The sequence below is a fragment of the Gossypium hirsutum genome, chromosome A11, assembly GCF_007990345.1.
Source record: "Gossypium hirsutum isolate 1008001.06 chromosome A11, Gossypium_hirsutum_v2.1, whole genome shotgun sequence".
Taxonomy (NCBI): Eukaryota; Viridiplantae; Streptophyta; class Magnoliopsida; order Malvales; family Malvaceae; genus Gossypium; species Gossypium hirsutum.
In genome coordinates this window covers 22,463,788-22,484,792 of record NC_053434.1, presented here as the reverse complement: position 1 = coordinate 22,484,792, position 21,005 = coordinate 22,463,788, and the positions used below count along the sequence as shown (strand labels likewise).

The 21,005-nt window shown below is 32.2% G+C and overlaps 1 long non-coding RNA gene across 1 annotated transcript; it reads left to right on the top strand.

Annotated features, from left to right (window-relative positions):
- The first annotated feature begins 285 nt into the window (after positions 1-285).
- Positions 286-1,007, top strand: LOC107912746 (uncharacterized). The gene is made up of 2 exons (XR_005904931.1): positions 286-547; positions 746-1,007. It is a non-coding gene; the product is annotated as an uncharacterized lncRNA (long non-coding RNA).
- Positions 1,008-21,005: the final 19,998 nt, after the last annotated feature.

The following is a 21,005-nucleotide window of genomic DNA, read 5'->3' as shown; positions in this document are numbered from 1 at the left end:
CTTGGCCATTTGGGTGGTGTAGGGACCAAATTGTAACAAAAACAAAAGAAGCGATCAAATTTAGAAATATCAAAGAAACGAGATAGGACCAGATGGAAACCAGCCTCAAAAGTGGAGGGACTGAGGACGAAAATAGACCCTCAGTCCAAAAACACGCGGATCCTTGGCACAAGCGGGTCGGGTCCTCGGGTCAACTTCCAAACGACGCCGTTTTGGGTGCTAAATGTTATCCCCAAAACAACGTCGTACCAGAGGCTTATAAAGGTCATTTTTTTTTGAAATTTTCATTTGGTCTGAGTTTGAGAGAAAAAAAAAAGAGCTTTTTTTCTCTGGAAGAATCCAGAACCGGTCAAGGATCTGGCCGTTCCCCCCGCAGTGGCTCCGCCGTGCCGGCCACCGTGAACGGTAGCCGGAAATCGCCTCGAGGAAGAATTTTCTCCCCTTTTTTTTTGTCTTCTATATATTTATATTTAATATATATGCTGTTTTAAATAAGGTGAAGATTGTGGGTATGAACAGATTCAAAAGAAAAAAAGGAGAAATTGGGGTAACCTTCGATTTTTGTTCTCCGTTCTGTTTTTGCTGCGATTTTGAGTTTTTCTCTTTTCCCTTTTTTAAAAAGGTCTAATATTGCTTGTTATTTCATAAGAGTACCGAATGAATCTACAGTTTTTGGATTTGGCTTTTAAATAGCCATTACATTTCTCTCTTTTTGCTTTCTGTCCTGTCTCTTTAATGTCTACAGGGGTGCAACTTGGACGTCGGTGGGGCGGTGCTGCAGGCGTCGGTGGATGGGACAAGGAGGCAGCAGCTAAACTGCTAGGGTTTCCTTGGCTTTTTCTTTTGTTGTGTGTTTGGGTTGGGTATGTTTTGGGTTTGTGGGTAAGTTGTTTGTTTAGTTTGGGCTTCTGTTAGGTTTAGTGGGTTGTTGGTTTTGGGCCCAAAATTGGGCTTGTACAATTGTCATGTTGATTATTTGTGCATAAGTAAAAGTTTGATTATAGTCATGAGCTAAGTTTTCTTTTTGGTACAAATCAACAAAGGTTAATGCCTTGAAAAGTCAATTTATAAACGCCTTCCATCCTCTTTTAGTATGCCGGCTTATTATATTCCGCCATTTTTTGTCACCTTCAAAAAACCTACAAACAAAAATATTATGATTTTTTAGTGTAATAATGATAGAGCGAAGTGCGAGAAGTCTGGCCTGAATTTTACTGGCAAATTTGTAGCTTCAAATGAATAGAAACTGAGAGTCTCTATGGTCTTGACAGATGCCAGCTCTGCCAGTCATGCTATTTCACCCGCAATGGACAATGCAAAAAGAGAAAGTCCAGTTGGAGAGGGGACTTTCAATGAGATTCAATATTTGAATTCTTGATTGATTATTCTACCAATTGTGAAAAGGGAAGGTGTTCATTATAGAATCATGAAGATTTTAAATGTGACTTGCTCAATAGCTTAAGTTACTCAAATTCGACTTCAACTTGATAATGACTAAATCGAATTTGATTTTTTTTTTGAGTTGAACAAAAAAACTGCGAGCACCTATTTCGTAACGGTATTTGATCCATGCTTTAATAAGATCTTTGATTGTCCGATATTTAATTTTTCTATTGAAGCTTTTGTCTTCTTCCTATATTATAGATTTGAAAAAAAATATATAAAATTATAGAAATCATACATAATTTGAAAATAAATTTGAATTCATCATTAATTTAATATTAAAATAATTTTATAATTAAAGAATTATATTAAAATTTATATATTTTTATACTTTAATTTTAAACAATAAACGATATTTTTAATTAATACATAAAAATTAAGGCCAAACTGGACCGGCCCAAAATACAAAATAATTTGTCCAAGATCCAACTGGAACAGAAACAAATAACATGAGCCCTCCATCTATGCTAAAATTTCAACATATTTCCTTGGAAATTTAGTCTTTAAAAGGAGAAAATTCCTTTGGACAGTTACGTAATGCTGTTGGAAAGCTAAGAGTCTTAAGGTCGACTTTATAGTCAAACCCCTTTGTTTTGACAATTTCCTCGAAATTCATTTGAGCTGAGCTGAGACAAAATCAATGGTTTCTATGTATTCATCATTTGACTAGTTATCTATCTCTTCTCTGAATTTTTTTAAAAAACAGATTGAAAATGAAATCATCATCATCATCAGCATCTGATCTTGCTCTTCTTTTGCTTTCCTTATCATTCATGATGGTTGGGGTTGCTGTTTAACAAAGTGATAATACCAGAGGTATGGATGCATGTACTTTCCATTTTAGAACTATTCTTTTTGGGTACTGGTAATAAGATGAAGATTACGGTTGCATGCACCTGCCAGTTTAATAACTTCCTCTTGAGTTGGGTGGTTAACACAAGTATGTTCTGTTTCAAGGCCTCTCTCAGTTTAACTTATACACTCTCCTGTTTGAAACTCTGCTTGGATCCTTTGCTTATCTTGTCCCCGTTCAGATACCCTTTTTTTTTTTGTATATATATAAATATGTTTTGTGTTGATTGAAATTCATTTTCCTGTTGCAGAGATGCTCATCTATCGATGTTTATTATTGTAAATAATTGCAGTTGTCGAAACTTTTTTTTTTTTGGAAAAGAGAGGTCGACTTTAGTTTTGAAAATAAAAAATGGGAGTCGCCCCCAATCCTTTTTAGTTAGGTGTGATCAGATCACTTAGAAATTTGATCGTCTTAATAAAATATTTCGATTTACTAAAACAAAAATTTTGGTCTACGAAATTTGAAAAAACGGGTTCGGGAGTCGGTTACGTGCGAGGAAGGATTAACACCTTCGGAACGCCCAAAATTGGTACCTAATTGATTAACTAATGTCTTAACGTCGAAAGTTGAAAACTCGAAGAGAATTTTAAAATACGATCCTCTCTAAAAAATTTGAATAAATTAAAACGAGCATTAAAGGCCTTCGGGTCTCAAGATAGCAAAATATCACATCCCATAAGTTAGGACACGACATTTGAACCCTCGAAATTAAGCTTGCCTTTATTGTTTATTTAAAATCTTATACGTTTAAATTTAAGAGGATATTCGATTATTTAGATTCGACGAGAAAAATTGAAGCCTAGTAAGTTAGGGTACAACTTTCTTGAGATTTTAAACATCGAATATTACCTTTAAAATCTTATGTATTTTAAAAAAAGTAAAGAGGTATTCAACTATTTAGGTTTAATAAGAAAAATCGAAATCCCGTAAGTTAGAATACGACTTTTCATATTTCTAAAATTCAAAAAATTACTTTATTTTTAAAAAACTTGCTTTGAATAATAATAGATGCAATATTTAAACGACGTGTAAATTTTATTTAAAATAATGATTTATAAATAAAATTATTGAGCTAATAAGTAATAAGAATATGAATACATTAATAAAACAATTCTACATAATCATGTGACATACTAACTTTTAATATTAATATAAAAAAATCAAAGAAGGTAAATTAAAATAAAATAAGATAGCTAACAACATGAATAACAACAATAATAATTAATGATATCACAAAAAATGAAAAACACCAAGAGTAATAAAAAGAATGAAATCAAAATTTTAGAATATGGTAGATAAATAAATGAATAACTAGGGGGCATAACAAAGGAAAATATAAAAGGAGCCGAATGTAAAAAGAATAATTAAAATAAGTATCATTAGAATATTTGATTGAAAAAATATAAATACTTAAATCAACATGATATATAAAATGGTTTTAAAACAAACAATAAAAATGTCAAAATCTCATAGATTAAGGATTAAATTTGAAAATAAAATGAATTTTGGGGTTTAAATAAAAAGGGATTAGATTGCAATCAAAATAAGACTCGGGGTACAAATTATAAAAAATGCAAAAATTAATAAAACACAAATCAGGGCCCAAATGAACGCGCGGAAAATGACAGGGGACTGATCCGGAAATTAATCCTGGCCCCTACTCGCAGCGTTTCATCTGGCCAGTGACGGACTAGATTAAAAATGAAATGAAATTGATGGGCCGAATTTGTGAAAATAGAAAAAAGTAAAAGGGCCAGATTGAAAACCCCTCAAACGCGAAAGGACTAAGGGTGCAAATATACCCTCAGTGTAATGTCCCCTAACCCTATACCGTCGCCGGAACAAGGTTACGAGACATTACTAGTCAGTACAGTCTAATTCCTGGTCATTAATTAAAATAAATATTCACACACATCCTAGTTTTAAGATGTCGTCCCTTTAATGGGCCCTCGCAGTCCAATATGAACAGTAAATTCAATTCGGGACTAATTTAGAATCACTACGAATTTTTAGTAAATTTCAAAATTCATACTACATACCGTTGCCAACTATAATTTACTCATTTCATCAATACTTCTACAAACTAAATGACTCTCACAAAACATCCTAGGTACATGCCATTACCAATACTCAACATACTTTACCTCATTGAATTCGGGATCAGCCTGGGATGCTGATTCAACAGTCTAGCCTTAACTTAATCTGCGCACACTCAGTGGTATTTCTATAATCTGAACACTTAAACAATTATAAAACATATTAATTTATATATATTGAACTATTGATCAATTGATCGGTTATCCAGTAACAGTCAATTATTCAGTAAAATCAGATATTCAGTAACAATTAAGTTATTCAGTAACAGTCATTCATTCAGCGACAATCAGTTATTCAGTAATGATCAATTATTCAGTAATATTCAGTTATTCAGTAACAGTCTAATATCCAGTAACAGTCAATTATCCGGTAACAGTCAATTATTCAGTAATAATCAGTTATTTTATACCTTTATTTGCCCCTATTAACATGACTCGAACTCAGACGGATACATGGATCCAACCAACACACCAGTACAGCACATAGTGCCTCATCGGTCGAAGCCAGAACAGTAACAGTAACAGTAGCAGTACGGTACACAGAGTACCTCATCGGAACAAATTCGGAATAGTAACAGTAACAGTATTCAACACACAAAGTGTTGAATCGACAACTGTAACAGTAACAATATTCGACACACAAAGTGCCGAATCGGTAACAGTAACGGTAACAGAAACAGTAGTCGGCACATAAGTGCCTGATCAGTAGGCCGGCAAAAACCCGTACTCTTTCATATCCTATGGCATGCCAACTATATCCGACTAGCCTGACTAGTTAATAGGGTATTTAATTCACTTTTCAGTTTTCAATTAATTCATATTTTAATTAATTAACTATATATTTTAAATTAAATATAATTTCATTCACTTTTCACTAATAAATCTTCAATTTCACAATAATCACATTTTTATATCAATTTCATCACACTTCCAACTACATATATTTTCCAATATAATAAATATTTATTATTCAATTTCCACATCAATATTCATTTCAATTCAATATAATCAATATTCAATCCAATTCAAATAATCATCTCAAAATACCTACTACTACATATATATATTAATTAATAAATCCAACAATTTAAGTATTAAGTTTGGATTATAGAAATAAAACCGTAATTTCTGAGCTAACTCCCGTTGACTTTGTCTTGTCCTTTCTTAGCCGAGATTTCCGGTACCACATTGACTACTAAAGTAATACAATTCATAATCATTAATACATTACTAATTTATATCTTGAGTTACAGAATTCTAAATTAAGATCCGCTAATTTCTCCTGAAACTAGACTCACAAATCTTCTTACCATAAAATTTTTAGAATTTTTCGTTTAGCCATTAAGTACAGTTTATTCTTTAAATTTACCCCTGTTTTGCTGTCTGACAGTTTCGACCCTTCTTCACTAAAAATTAATTATCTTACAGTACAGAACTCGGATAATATTCCTGTTGATTTCTCCTAAAAATAGACTCATTAGGGGTTCTAAAAATATAAATTTAAGCCTCTAATTATTTTTATCCAATTTTTTGTGATTTTCCAAAGTCAGAATAGGGAAACCCAAATTCATTCTGACCTTGTCTCACAAAACTTATTATATCTCATAATTTACAATTCAATTGCTTACACCATTTCTTCGATAAGAAATTAGACTCAATAAGATTTAATTCCATATTTTATTCATCCTCTAATTAAATTTCTACAATTTTTGGTGATTTTTCAAACTTAGACTACTGCTGCTGTCCCAAACAGTCTTAATGCAAAATGTTGATTTTCTACTTTAATTTCAATTTAATCCTAACTATTTTCTATCTTAATTCATACTTTATTTCTAGTCCATTTTTAACCAAACTTAGACATAATTATCTATTTTTCATCATAAAACCATAATTTCAAAATTCTTTCAATTTAGTCCTTAAAGCATAAAACTTATGAATCACTTTACAATTCAATCATTATTTCATTTCTAACTTAAATTTCTATCAATTTAGCCCTTAATTCATCTTTTTTTTCAACAAGAACAATGTCTTATAATCAACTATCTTACAATATATCAACTTAACTTCATCAAAATCTTGTTCTAAAGTTTCTAAAACATAAAAATTAAGTAAAAAAGGCTAAATTGACTTACCTATTTAAGCTTCAAGCATCAAACCCCCAATTTTCCCTTTTTTTCTTTCTTCCTTCCCTTATTTCGTCCCTGCTCTCTGTTCTTTCTCCTTTCTTTTTCTTTTTGTTTCTCTGTCTCTCTCTCTATCTATATATATATATATATATATATATATATTATAATAATATAATATAATAATAATTCTTATATTATAAGTAATTATATAATTGTATTACACATGTATGTATTTAATTCATTACACATGTATATTTTATTACCATACATTTGTCAACTTGTAATTTATTTCATAATAACTATCAATTTAATAAAAATAACATTAATAAATATTAAATGTAAAAAACCATAATAAATAATAATAATTTAATATAAATATTTATGCATAAAAATCAAAGATTTTTATGCATTTGCTGCCTCACTTAGGACAAATGGCATAATTTCCATTTCAGTCCTCTTTATTTTCTTTTAATCTATAATTAAACTTTCACACTTTATTCAATTTGGTCCTTTTACTTAATTACTCTTAATTAAATTAAATTCACTTAATTAAACTCTAATTAACCACTCATTTTACTTCGTAAATATTTTTAATAAATATTTATGAATTTGTTTTTCAAAAACGGAGACCCGAAAATACACTTTTCCAGTAACAGTAAAATTTGGGTCGTTACACTCAGTCCAAAAACATGCAGATCCTAGGCTGGTTAAGGTCGAATTTCGGGTCATGGCTTAAAACGGTGCCTTCTTGGCCACTGAAATTTGGGCTCCAAATGGCGTCGTATAGATCCGATATAAAGCCAAAATTTTGATGAAAAAAAAACATTCTATGCTAGGTTTTTTTTTTAAAAAAAAGATGACCATCTTCTGTTTCTCTCTGGGCGTGGTCCTGGGGTTCAGTTGAACTCCGTCGGCCGACCACCGTTGTTGGTGACAGTGACCACCGTAGGTGGTGGCCGGAGGGATGGCCGGAGCCTAAACTAGGTCCCCCTTTCGCGTAGAAAAAGATTTAAGGCCACAAAAACCCCTAAACAAAACCTAAAAACTCCTAACACAACTGCCAAACCACCGATCCTTAGCCTCCTCCGTCGTAGCCATAACCGAATCCTTAGGGATCCATCAATTTTTGGACCAGAGAAGCTGCTGCCAAGGAAATCAGCACTGAGATACGGGGTAAAAATTTCTTTTTTTTATATATTTTTGGTAGATTTCAAAATAAAAATAAAGAAAATAGAAACATAAAATGAACCACCTTTGAAAATGAATTCGATTTCTCTGTATTCGATTGCTATTGTGTGCGCGTAAAAAATTACATTTTTTGTTGTCCTGGCTATATAACCGAATACATATTTTTTTGGCCTCTGTTGCCCTTGCGTGTTGTGTTGTTTCTGTTCCCTTTTTTAGTCTGCTTGCAGGTCTATGAAAGAAGTCAATGAGGCGAAGGCTTCTATTTTGGTGCAAAGGGATAAGAGAAGCCGAGCCTTGGGCGTTGGATGTGCCAACGAGGCACGTGGGGTGTGCGACACTAGGGGAAACTAGGGTTTCCTGCTAGCTGAGACTGGTTTGGACGTTGGGCCTATTGGGCCATCATGGATTGGGTTAGGGGTTTAGGTTTTGTTTGAAAAAAGGGTTAAATGTAATTTGGGCTGTCTGGGTTTTTGATGTAAATGGTCTTTGGGCTATTAACATTGGTTTTTTTTTTGTTTTAATTTTGGTTTGTTGGGTCTCGGGCAAAATAGGCCCATTACAGCAGCTATACAGTTTGGCCAGGGGTGATAACAATGGCCGAAAGCTCACAGAGTTTTCCTACTACAGGTTTCAGTCTTAATCCTGGCGAATTAACATCTATTTCTATTTCAAGATCTTAGAAAGGTTGGATATGGGGTCGAACTCTTTGCACTCAAGACTCTTCTGGCAATTTCTCTTGCCTCACTAGGGACTTCGATACATCTAACAAATTTAACAAATCATATATTTTAATTTCATAATTTTTTAACTGCTATTTTTTAAATATATTTTAACAAATGCTGGATTTCGATATATTTAGTGTAACAACCTAATTTTCAGTGGTGACAGAAACGGTGATTCGAGGTCACCAATTCCGATGAGTAAGCCTGTAAAATTTATTATTTAGTATTTACGAGTTAAATGTGGTTTTAGAAAGATTTTTGAATTAGTAATTTATGTTTTGGAAGGATTTATTAAGTAAATTATTTTCAAAAACAAGGTATCGAGACCTCAATTCTATAAACCGAGCCGTAAATATTTTTATAAATATTTACGGAGTGTCATTAAGTTAGTATTAAAGTTTCATTAGAAAATTTTAACATTTTGGTAGTTAATTAATTAAAAAGAATTAAATTGAAAAAAGTGTAAAACTTGATAATCAAAGAAATAATGATTAAATAGCCCAAATAGTGAATAAGGAGGAATTAAAGAGTAATTGGGCCTAAGTGAAGTGGCTGAGGCGGCATAGGCATAGAAAAATGACAAAAATAATGTGAACTAAGGGCATAAATTCTGTAAAATTAAACAAATAGGAATTAAAAGATTTTCTAGACATTTCTTCATCAATATTCAACCAAAAACAGCCATAGAAGAGCTCCTTAAGCTGTTTTTTCATAATTTATCTTCATGTAAGTTTAATTCTTGCCTTTTTCTTGTAATTTTTGTGTTTTTAAGGCTTTTACAATTAGGTCCAACTAACTAATTATTTAGTTTTTTATTTTATTGGTAATTTTGAAAGTTACCATTGATGAACACTGAATTTTTTTTGATGAATTAACATGGATATAGAGCTTTAATTTTGTTGTATGATGATTTTGTCAAGTGAATTTGATAGATATTGATTTTAGGACTAAAATGTGAAGAATTAAAGAATTAGGGTTTGCTATTAAATTTTTATGTATCAAGAGCTGTAAGATAACATAGAATACATAAATAAATTATCAATTGAGAAAAATTTGCTCAATTGATAGACTAATTAGTAAGGGACTAAATTGTAAAAATGGTAAAAGTTGGGTAATTGTGTAATTTCAAAAATTAAGGGGTAGTAATTGTGAAGTAAATTGAAACTAAAATATATGCTAATGAATGAAAAATTTTATATTTTAGATCAAGAGCTAGTAGATTACTCATGAAAAAGAGAAATTAGCAGAATAGTCCCTAAACTTTTACAAATTTTACAATTTAACCTAGGTAAGGTCATAGGGTTAAACTTTAATGTTTATATATTAAATTGATTAATGAAATTTTGTATTTATTTATATCTATTGATGAAATTAAAATATTGTTAAAATTATGAATTTTGAATTGAATGTTCAAAACAAATGGAACACGAGATTGAGTAAAATCATTGTGTGGTGAAAGACAGCAAAGGAAGAATTGACGAAAAATTACTCAACTAAATCGAGGTTCAGTATTTGTTGCGAACTTTCGTGTTTACTTTCCATTTAGCTCTCACAAGTTTTTGTTTAACTCATATGAGTTTTCGTTCAACCCTAATGGGTTTCCGTTCAGCTCTTTTGAGCTTCTGTTGAACCCTTATGGGTTTCCGTTCAGCTTTTATGAGCTTCTGACCAACACGGGATTGAGTAAAATCATTGTGTGGTGAAAGACAGCAAAGGAAGAATTGACGAAAAATTACTCAAGTAAATCGAGGTTTAGCATTTGTTGCGAACTTTCGTGTTTACTTTCCATTTAGCTCTCACAAGTTTTTGTTTAACTCATATGAGTTTTCGTTCAACCCTAATGGGTTTCCGTTCAGCTCTTTTGAGCTTCTGTTGAACCCTTATGGATTTCCATTCAGCTTTTATGAGCTTCTGACCAACCCTTACGGGTTTCTATTTAGCACTAATTGCTTCTGTTTCGCCTTCGGGCTTCCGAAAATGATGTCCTCATATCTATAAGCCGTTCTCCGATTCGGTATGATTTGGTAAATGACTTATGTGATTGAAATTGAAAATTTTATCATTTATTATTGACATTGATTTGAAAAAAATGTGTTCATTGAATTATGTTGTGTTTGACAGGGAAAGTGTATGATTAATTTACTATTTAATTTATTAAATTAAGTTCGGTAAGATTTATGTTAACCTATCGAACTTACTAAGCTTTATTAAGCTTACTTGTTTTGTTTAATATTCTTGTAGATTATCGTGAGGTTAGGATATCGGGTCAACACATCAAGCTACACTATCCAACTTAATCGATAGTTTTTGCAACGTGTACTAAGGTTTATATGGCATGTATAGGGTTGGATTGGTTTGTGTAAATGTTATGAGTTACACTTTGTTTATATTTCTAATCAACTTATGTAAGCATGGATTAATTATGCATGAGGTGTATTTAAAATGGTTAAATAATGGTTAATCAATAGACATATTGAGGCATGGTTTGAGCTTGAGAATTTAGGAAAATATGCATATATGTGTATATGGTTAAGTTGGTAAGATTGGATATTTGAATATATGTGATGATATGTTAGGTATAAAACTTGGTTCTGGCTTGAATTGAAGGTCTTGTTGTGATTTGTGAATGTGCAAATGATTGTGCCTAGGTTGATATCAAGATTGGGTGAGAAAAGTGCCTATAAAATGACCTATTTTCGTCCACACGGGCATAGACACGGGTGTGTGTCTTTGACACACGGTCTAGAACATGGACGTGTGGTCTGGCTGTGTGTCCCCTGTATCTTTAAATTTGAGAAACAGAATGCCCAGATTTTTGCACACGGCCTAGTACATGGGCGTGTGGCTTGGCCGTGTGACCCCTGCACCTTAATTCCATAACATACGGTCTAGCACACAGGCGTATGACCTGGCCGTGTGACCTAAGTCAGAGAGTTACACGAGCATGTACACGGGCTGGGACACAGCCTTATGCCTTACATCAAATGCCCACACGGCCTAGCACATGGGCGTGTGGTCTGGCGATATGTCTCCTATATCTTTAAATTTGAGAAACAGAATGCCTAGGTTTTTGCACACAGCCTAGCACACGGGCGTGTGGCTTGGCTGTGTGACCCCTGCACCTTAATTCCATAACACACGGCCTAGCACATGAGCGTGTGACTTGGTCATGTAACCCAAGTCAGAGAGTTTTATGGCATGTACACGGGTTGGGACACGACCGTGTGCCTCACATCGAATGCTTACATGGCCTAGCACATGGGTGTGTGGCCTAGCCATGTGTCCCTTGTATCTTTAAATTTGAGAAATAGAATGCCCAAGTTTTTGCACATGGCCTAGCATACGGGCGTGTGGCTTAGCCATGTGGCCCCTGCACCTTAATTCCATAACACACGGCCTAACACATGGGCGTGTGACTTGGTCGTGTGACCCAAGTCAGAGAGTTTCACGGGCATGTACACGGGCTGTGACACGGCTGTGTTCCTCACATCGAATGCCCACACGGCCAAAGACACGGGTGTGTCTCACACGGCCTGGCCACATGGGCGTGTGTCCCCTGCACCTAAGGAAAATTTTGAAATTTTGAGAAAACTTTTCAGAGCTTCCGGTTTAGTCTAGATTTACTTTTAATGAGTATTTTAGGCCTTGAGGACTCATACAAGGGACAATATGAGTGTTTTATGATTGGTTTCTGATATGTATATTAAATGTTATGAAATGTTTGTATTTAATCCGTAAAGTTTGGTAATGCTCTGTAACCTTATTCCGACAACGGATAAGGGTTAGGGGTGTTACATTTAGTGTATAATAACAAGTCAAGAATCATCATCTCATCACAAGTCAATCCCGTACAGCACGCAAAATAACCTATTGGCATGCCAATTATATCCTATCTTATATTCATCCGGGCTCAATAAAAGTAATCATATAACATTTTACAATTCAATTCACTTTCTCACCTTGTACCAATTAGCAACAATTCAAGTACATATTTATATATATATATATTAACATACCACGATTCAGAAATCAACATAATATTACCAATTATATCAAATTAAACTGTATGGACTTACTAAGGCTAAACAGCAAAGATGGCAATATCAGGGGCTAATAAACAATTTTCTCTTTTCTGCTATTAACTATCGGTTCTTGATTTATACAGTAATTTTTATTTCAATTATTAGTCCCAATTACATTATAAAAGTCCATTTAATGCATATGACTTTTTAATTGTCATTTTTCGTAATTACCCTAAACTTTTACATTTTATTTAATTTAGTCCCTAAAACCGGAACAAGCTTAATTTCACAATTAATCCATAACCCATATTGCCGAACTTATTTCCATCTTTAATCAGCCCTCTAGATCCGAAATTTCACAAGAAAACCATGCCAAAGTTAATATATTTTTAATTTGATCCTTGAACTTAAAAATTATACAACATAATAGTCCTATTTCAACATCAAGCTTCAAACTAAACCATTATAAACTAAAAAGCTTCAAGAACATCAATAACAAGCTTTCAACACTCTAAAAATATTTCAAAATAATTCCTGGACTAGATAGATTAAGCAAAGACTATCTCAAAAATATAAAATTTACTAAAGACAAAGGATACAAACAAAGCCAATGCTTGGAGGTTCAACAACAATGGTGTTTGGTGGGGAGAAGCAAAAATGAAAATGATGAAGAATGTTTCATTTGTTTTATTATTACTAACATTTATTTAATAACATTATAATTATAAAACTTAATTTATTAAGCACAATACCGTCCACTATCTTCAACAATAGTTTAATTACCATTTAAATACTTCCTGTAACACCCTTACTCGTATCCGTTGCCAGAACAGAGTGCAAGGTATTACTGAAGAGTACGGAACACTTACAGATAATTTAAATCATTTATCATTCAAATACCGAGATTGATTATAAAAGTTCTTTTAACGGACCTTTGAGGTCCAAATCATGCATTAGGTTCGGGTCGGGACTAAATCAGAGTTGTATGAAACTTTTTACAAAATCCCAAAATTTTTCTCATTTACAAGGGTCACACGCCCGTGTGGTGTGGCCGTGTGGCTCACATGGCCATATCTCTGGGGCGTCTAACTCTCTGACTTGCATCTATGAAGAAGCTCGGGTCACACGGCCTTAGTACACACCCGTGTTGCCAGGCCATGTGTTACACATAGTTATGACACATGCTCGTGTGTCTACCCGTGTGGACAAAAATTAGGCTATTTTCCAGCCATATTTCTCACTCATTTGATCATTTATCTTCACTCACATTTAATACATACAAAAACCAATTTAGGATATTCAACCGAGCCTTACACTTAATGCCATTTGTTTGTCGTACACTTCGTGTAAATAACAAGAAACGTATATGGGCTCAATTCCTATTAAATTTCTCTTGTACTTATACTTTTTCACATTATATATTTGTATAACTTATAACAATCATACCTTTGTATTTCACATACAGTTTCATAACAATTTGTCTTGGTTTCGAACTACTTCATATCTGAGTTTTACTCATCAAATCATTTGAAACATCATCTTACACATATAGTGCGCTTGAGGTGCACAATTCTATAATTATAAATGAACACATTTATCAAACATATTCCATGTTTTTATATATATCATAGTTTCATATTTACATGTATCAATTACCATCACTTCCTCTTATTTCAAACAAAAACGTGTAATAATTCATAAACATGCAATTTACTAACTCTTCCTTCCAATCACGATTTAAATTGACAAATCACTTATTGAGCCCAATTTCAATGTTCACTAAAATCTATCATATAAATTTGGATGTACGTATTCATCAATAAATTCCATGTATAGATATCATCATCTCATATTGCCACATACATTTACTTTCAACATTTATGAATTCAAATAACATATACAAGACATACTAATGTATTTCAAGTACGTTTTCATGATATTTCATTTCGAACTTAGATTATTTCATATTAGAACTTTTGTCATTAACTCATTTAGAATACCAATTCATACGGATAATACACTCAAGGTGTAGAAATATATAATCACAAATGAACTGATTTATCAACCAAGTTTTATGTTCATGTCTCATCAATTCCTATTTCCTTATATCACATAATTACATGTAATACTTGCCAAACTTTGTCAAATTAGTGAACATCTTACAGAATTGGTCTGCACCTGTATACATTAAATTTCACTGATAATTACTGATGCCATAGTATAGCTATGGTCTTTTCACTAGAATGCCATAACCCAGCTACGGTCTTACCTCTTCACTATCATTATGCCATGGTGAAACCATGGACTTATCCGTCAATTCATCATTTTTTACTAAAATGCCATAGACCCGCTATGGTCTTACATCTTATACACATATTACACCGATGCCATATCTCAGATATGGTCTTACACAAATGCACATATCACTCCAATGCCATATCCCAGATATGATCTTACACGGAAATTACTTGTCACTTGTAGCTGAAGCTACCACTATTCACTGATCAGGTAGCCGAAGCTATCATTTTTCACTGATCAGGTAGCCGAAGCTACCACTTTTCACTGATCAGGTAGTCGAAGCTACCACTTTTCACTTGTCATTTGTCCTTGATCAGATAAGTGTAGCCGAAGCTATCACTTATCACTTTCACTTGTCCTTGATTAGATAAGTGTAGCTGAAGCTATCACTTATCACTTTCACTCATCCTTGATCAGATAAGTGTAGCCGAAGCTATCACTTATCACTTGTTGCCATGGTCCAACCATGGTCTTTTCTATCAATTCATCTTGTCATTGAACTGAAGTGCTCAATTTGATCATTTATTCAATTTTCATGCTTTTACATTATTCACGATTTTATCATCAATACATATGAAATAACACATCATGAAATTCATAAAATTAACAAATAATCACTAAAATTTAGCCATATAAACTCACAAGTTCAATTTTTGTATTATAACAATAATCATAATTTCATAATAAATATTCCAAATAAAACATTATATCATTTCTAATTCAACACTTATCGACTATAATCGGGCATGTGATCAATTTATACACGAGTCATTCATATATTTTCCCTCCTTCTCTCCATCCACATCCTTGGTATAAATAACACACTTGTAAGTAACATTATCCATAATTTTCACTAATTACTTATGTGAATATTCAAGTTATCCACCCGTGTCATAGTCACTGAATTATTTATATCTGGAGCTATGGAACTCCAAATTAAGATCCGCTAATTTTACCTGAAACTAGACTCACATATTTTATTACCATAAAATTTTCAGAATTTTTGGTTTAGCCAATAAGTACAGCTTATTCTTTAAAGTCACCCCTATTCTGCTGTCTGACAGTTCTAACCCTTCTTCACTGAAAATTAATTATCTCTTCATACAAGCTTCTAATGATGTTTCCGTTTGTTTCTCTTGAAAATAGACTCATTCAGGATTCTAGACATATAAATTTAAGCCCCTAATTATTTTTATTCAATTTTTTTCTGATTTTTCAAAGTTAGTACAGGGGAACCCAAATTCATTCTGACCTTGTCTCACAAAATTCATTATATCTCATGATTTACAAATCCATTGCTTACATTGTTTCTTCTATGAGAAACTAAACTTAATAAAATTTAATTTCATATTTTGTAAATCTTCTAATTTGATTTATACAATTTATATTGATTTTTCAAAGTTAGTCTACTGCTGCTGTCCAAAATTGTTTTAGTGCAAGCTGTTTATTACCATTTCCCCCCTAAGTTTTTAATAATTAACATTTTCATCCCTACTCAATTAGCCTCTCAATTGAGCTGATTTTTCTTAATTAACACTTTATTCTATCACTTTAAAATACTTTACAACCCTTGGAAATCATAATTTCAGCACTAGAATTTAATTCCAAACATTTTCACAATTAGGTCCTCAAATAAATTTCCATCAATTTTACTTGATAAAATTATCATATATCAAAACTAAAGCTTCAATTCTATGTTTATTCATCATGAGCAATCATCCATAAAAACTTTAAAAATTAGCCATGAAATCAAAAACTAATGAAATAGTAAGTTGGACCCAATTGTAAAAGTCCAAAAACATCGAAGTTTCAAGGAGAAAGCAAGAATTAAACTTACATGAAGCTAGAGTATAAAAACCAACTTGAACTCTCTTCCATGGCTATTTTTCAGCTGATGAAAATGAAGAGAATTGAAGAGAATTCTAGATATTCTAATTTAGTCCCATTTTTATTTAGTTAATTTTGGCAAATTTTCAATTTTGCTCTTATTTCACCCATTTCCCGATTTTTCTCAGCTATTGCCGCCCAAAATATCTCCTTTGGTCTTATTTTCACTTTAGGTCCTTCCTCATTTGACAATTGAGCTATTTAATCCTTTTAGTAACTTTTACACATTTTTCAATTTAGTCCTTTTTATTTAATTAGCCATCCAAACGTCAAAATTTTCTAACAAAATTTTTATACTACCTTATTAACACTCCGTAAATATTCATAAAAATATTTATGGCTTGATTTATAATACTGAGATCTCGGTACCTCTTTTTCTCAATTTCTTGACCAAATAAATATTTATAAAACACAATTTACTATTTCAAAAATCTTTTAAAAACTACATTTGGCTCGTAAATCTTAAATAATATAATCTAAGAGTGCATTTTTCAGATTTGGTAGTCTCGAATCACTATTTCCGACATCGCTGAAAATCAGTCTATTACACTTCCAATTATTCTTTTATAGTCAATTAGCCCTTTTAAACTAAGAGCGACTAGCTTTTGCAACTTAACCGATTTAGTCTCTCTTTTTTTTAATTAACTAGCCAAACATTAAAACTATTGAACCAAATTTCAATACACCAATGTGGTAAATCTATGAATATTTAATAAAAATATTTATGAGCTCGGTTTACAAAAAAGAGGTCCTAATATCTCATTTTTCAAAGCCACTTAATTTTACGGACAAACGACTTGTACTTGAATATTTATTGAATTAGAAAAAAATTATTAAATCCAAATTCAATATATTACTATATTTAACTCGTAAATATTAAATAACAAATATTTACGGACTCTTACGTCAGAATTGTGGTCTCGAAACCTCTATTTTCAACACTACTGGAAAACGGGTTGTTACATTATGGTTAAGGATTGGATAATCAAAACCGTCAATTGGAATTGGTAATTTTGTATGACATTGCACTCAGCATCGCTAGAGGGCTTGAGTACTTGCATCAAGGTTGTAATACAAGGATCTTGCACTTTGACATAAAGTCTCACAATATCCTTTTGGATGAGAATTTTTGTCTCAATATCTTCGATTTTGGCTTATCAAAATTATGTGAAAGAAACAAGAGTATTGTATCGATGACAGGTGTTAGAGGAACTGCGGGATATATTGCTCCAGAAGTGTTTTTTCGAAATTTAGAAGGAGTTTCTCATAAATTTGATTTCTATAGTTATGGAATGATAATGCCTGAAATGGTCAGAGATAGAAAAAATGTTAATGTTAAAGCATCCCGAACTAGTGAAATATATTTTCTGTCATGGATTTATAAGCATATCGATCAGTCTACGAACTTGAATATTAATGAAGAAATAACAAAAAAAAGAAGTAGAAATAACAAGGAAATTGATTGTAGTGAGTCTTTGGTGCATTCAATCCAATCCATTGGATTGACCGTCAATGACTAAAGTATTAGAAATGTTGCAAGAAAGCCTTCAATCATTGGAACTTCCCCCACAACCTAATTAAACATTTTTTGTGGAAATTGTTCATTAAACATGTGTTTATTATTTTTTAAATTTATTAAACGTGTAGTGTTAGTGAATTTAATGGGTAGGCAGAAGATATGAGGATCTATTTGATGATTTCTAATAGAATCTATAATTGATTAAACAAACAATCGTTTGAAACGTAACCTAAAATTTGATTAGTTTTTTTACAATACTTTTTAATACTACCTGCCAAATTGGAAAATTGACAAATGCTTATGGCTTGGTGTTTATTCACGTGGACAATGTGTATGATTTTGTTGAAAGTGAAAATATTGGTGAAAATGAGATTGAAAATACTGAAAGAAGTTTTCGAAGTGTTATCTTTAGGGATGCCAACCAGGTTTCTCAATAATGGCAAGTATTGTCCCCCAAGGGAGGGTTTTGTCTCCCGCCATGTAGAGAGCCATTTACGATTCATAAAGGGGAACGTATGACCATATGTGGACGTACGACTACCCACCAAGAGGCGACGTGAGTGTCTCACCCTTCATGAGGTTCAAACCGTTGACCTATTGTCAACGTCCCCGGAAATGACATTTCGAAAACTTCTCTTAGAGTCCCTCCTCAATAGTAACAATAGTATTAGAATCAAATAATTTGGTTTTGATAAGTAAAACCAAATAAATTGTTACTGTCCATGATTTGACTATACAGTCAGTATAAAACGACATCAATGGTGGTATTAGTAGGGTGTAATTCAACCAAGTTTGACTCCAAATTTAAAGTTTAATCTTTAAAGTTGAAAATTTGGTTCAATCTCTCAATTCTGATTTAAGATAAAAGATTTTTTATCTAAAGAAGAAAATGAGCTTGATTGTCATGTTGATTATTTGTGCTTAACCTCGAATTGAAAGTTTTCAATAATAATAAGTGAAAGTTTGATTATACTGCTAAGTTTTCTGTTTGGTACAAATCAAGAGGGTTAATGCCTTGAAAAGTTAATAAATTATAAATGCCTTCCATCCTATTTTAGTATGCCCGTTTATTATATTCGGCCATTTTTTTGTGACCTCCAAAAAAACCTACAAAAAGAAATATTATGATTTGTTTTAGTATAATAAGGATAGAACGAAGTGTGAGAAGTCTGGCCTGAATTTTATTGGCAAATTTGTAGCTTCAAATGGACAGAATTTGAGAGGCTCTGCGGTCCTGAACGATGGCAGCTCCGCCAGTCATGCTATTTCGCCCGCAATAGACAATGCAAAAAGAGAAAGTCTAGTCAGAGAGGGGACTTTCAACGAAATCCGATATTTGAATTCTTGATTGATTATTCTACAAATTTTTGAAAGGGAATGCGTTTTTTTATAGAATCATGGAGATTTTGAATGTGACTTATAACAGCCTAATTTTCAGTGGTATCGGAAATAGAGATTTGAGATCACAAAATCCGACGGGTGAGTTAAAAAATTTAATAAATTAATACCTATGAGTCAAATACGAATATAAAAGCATTTTGAATTAGTGAATTTGGTGATTTAAAAGAATTAATTAGGTAAATTGGGTCGGGAATGAGGTATCGAGACCTCGACTTCATAAATCGAGCCATAAATATTTTTAGAAATATTTATGGAGTGTTGGTGAGGTAGTATTAAAATTTAGTCAGAAAATTTTGACGTTTGGGTGGTTAATTAAATAAAAAGGACTAAATTGAAAAGGGTGTAAAAGTTGCTAGAAGGATTAAATAGCTCAATTGTCAAATGAGGAAGGACCTAAAGTGAAAATAGTCCTAAAGGAGATATTTTGGGCGGCAATATCTGAGAAAAATCAGGAAATGGATGAAATAAGGGCAAAATTGGAAAATTGCCAAAATTGGCTAAATAAAAATGGGACTAAATTGGAATATCTAAAATTCTCTTCATTTTCTCTTCATATTCATCAGCTGAAAAACAGCCATGGAGGAGGGTTCAAGCTGGTTTTCATACTCTAGCTTCATGTAAGTTTAATTCTTGCTTTCTCCTTGAAATTTTTATGTTTTTGTGACTTTTACAACTAGGTCCACTTGTTGAATTCATTAGTTTTTGATTCTATGAAAGAAATTGAAAGTTGCTATGAATATGTGCTGGAAGTATATGATGATTTGGCATGGAATTACAGCTTTAAATTATTTATATGCTGATTTTATTGAAAGAATTGAATAGAAAGTGAATGTTTGGGACCTAATTGTAAAAGAGTTTGAAGTTAGAGTTTCATATGGAAATTCTGAATTTCAATAGTTATGAAATAACTTATAATGTCTAGAAAAAGTATTAATTGAGAAAATTATCTTAATTGAGGAGTTAATTGAGTAAGGACTGAATTGTATGAATTGTGAAATTTGGGGCAAAATGGAAATCAATATTTTGCACTAAAACTGTTTTAGACAGCAGCAATAGTCTAACTTTGAAAAATCACAAAAAATTATAGAAATCGAATTAGAGGATGAATAAAATATGAAATTAAAGCTTATTGAGTCTAGTTTCTTATAAAAGAAATTATGTAAGCAATGGAATTGTAAATCATGAGATACAATAACTTTTGTGAGACAAAGTCAGAATGATTTCGAGTTCCCTTGTTCTGACTTTGGAAAATCATAAAAAATTGGATAAAAATAATTAGGGGCTTAAATTTATATGTTTAGAATCCTGAATGAGTCTATTTTCAATATAAACAAACGAAAACATCATTCGAATTCTGTACAATAAGATAATTAATTTTTAGTGAAGAAGGGTCGAAACTGTCAGACAGCAGAACAGGGGAGACTTTAATGAATAAACTGTATTAATT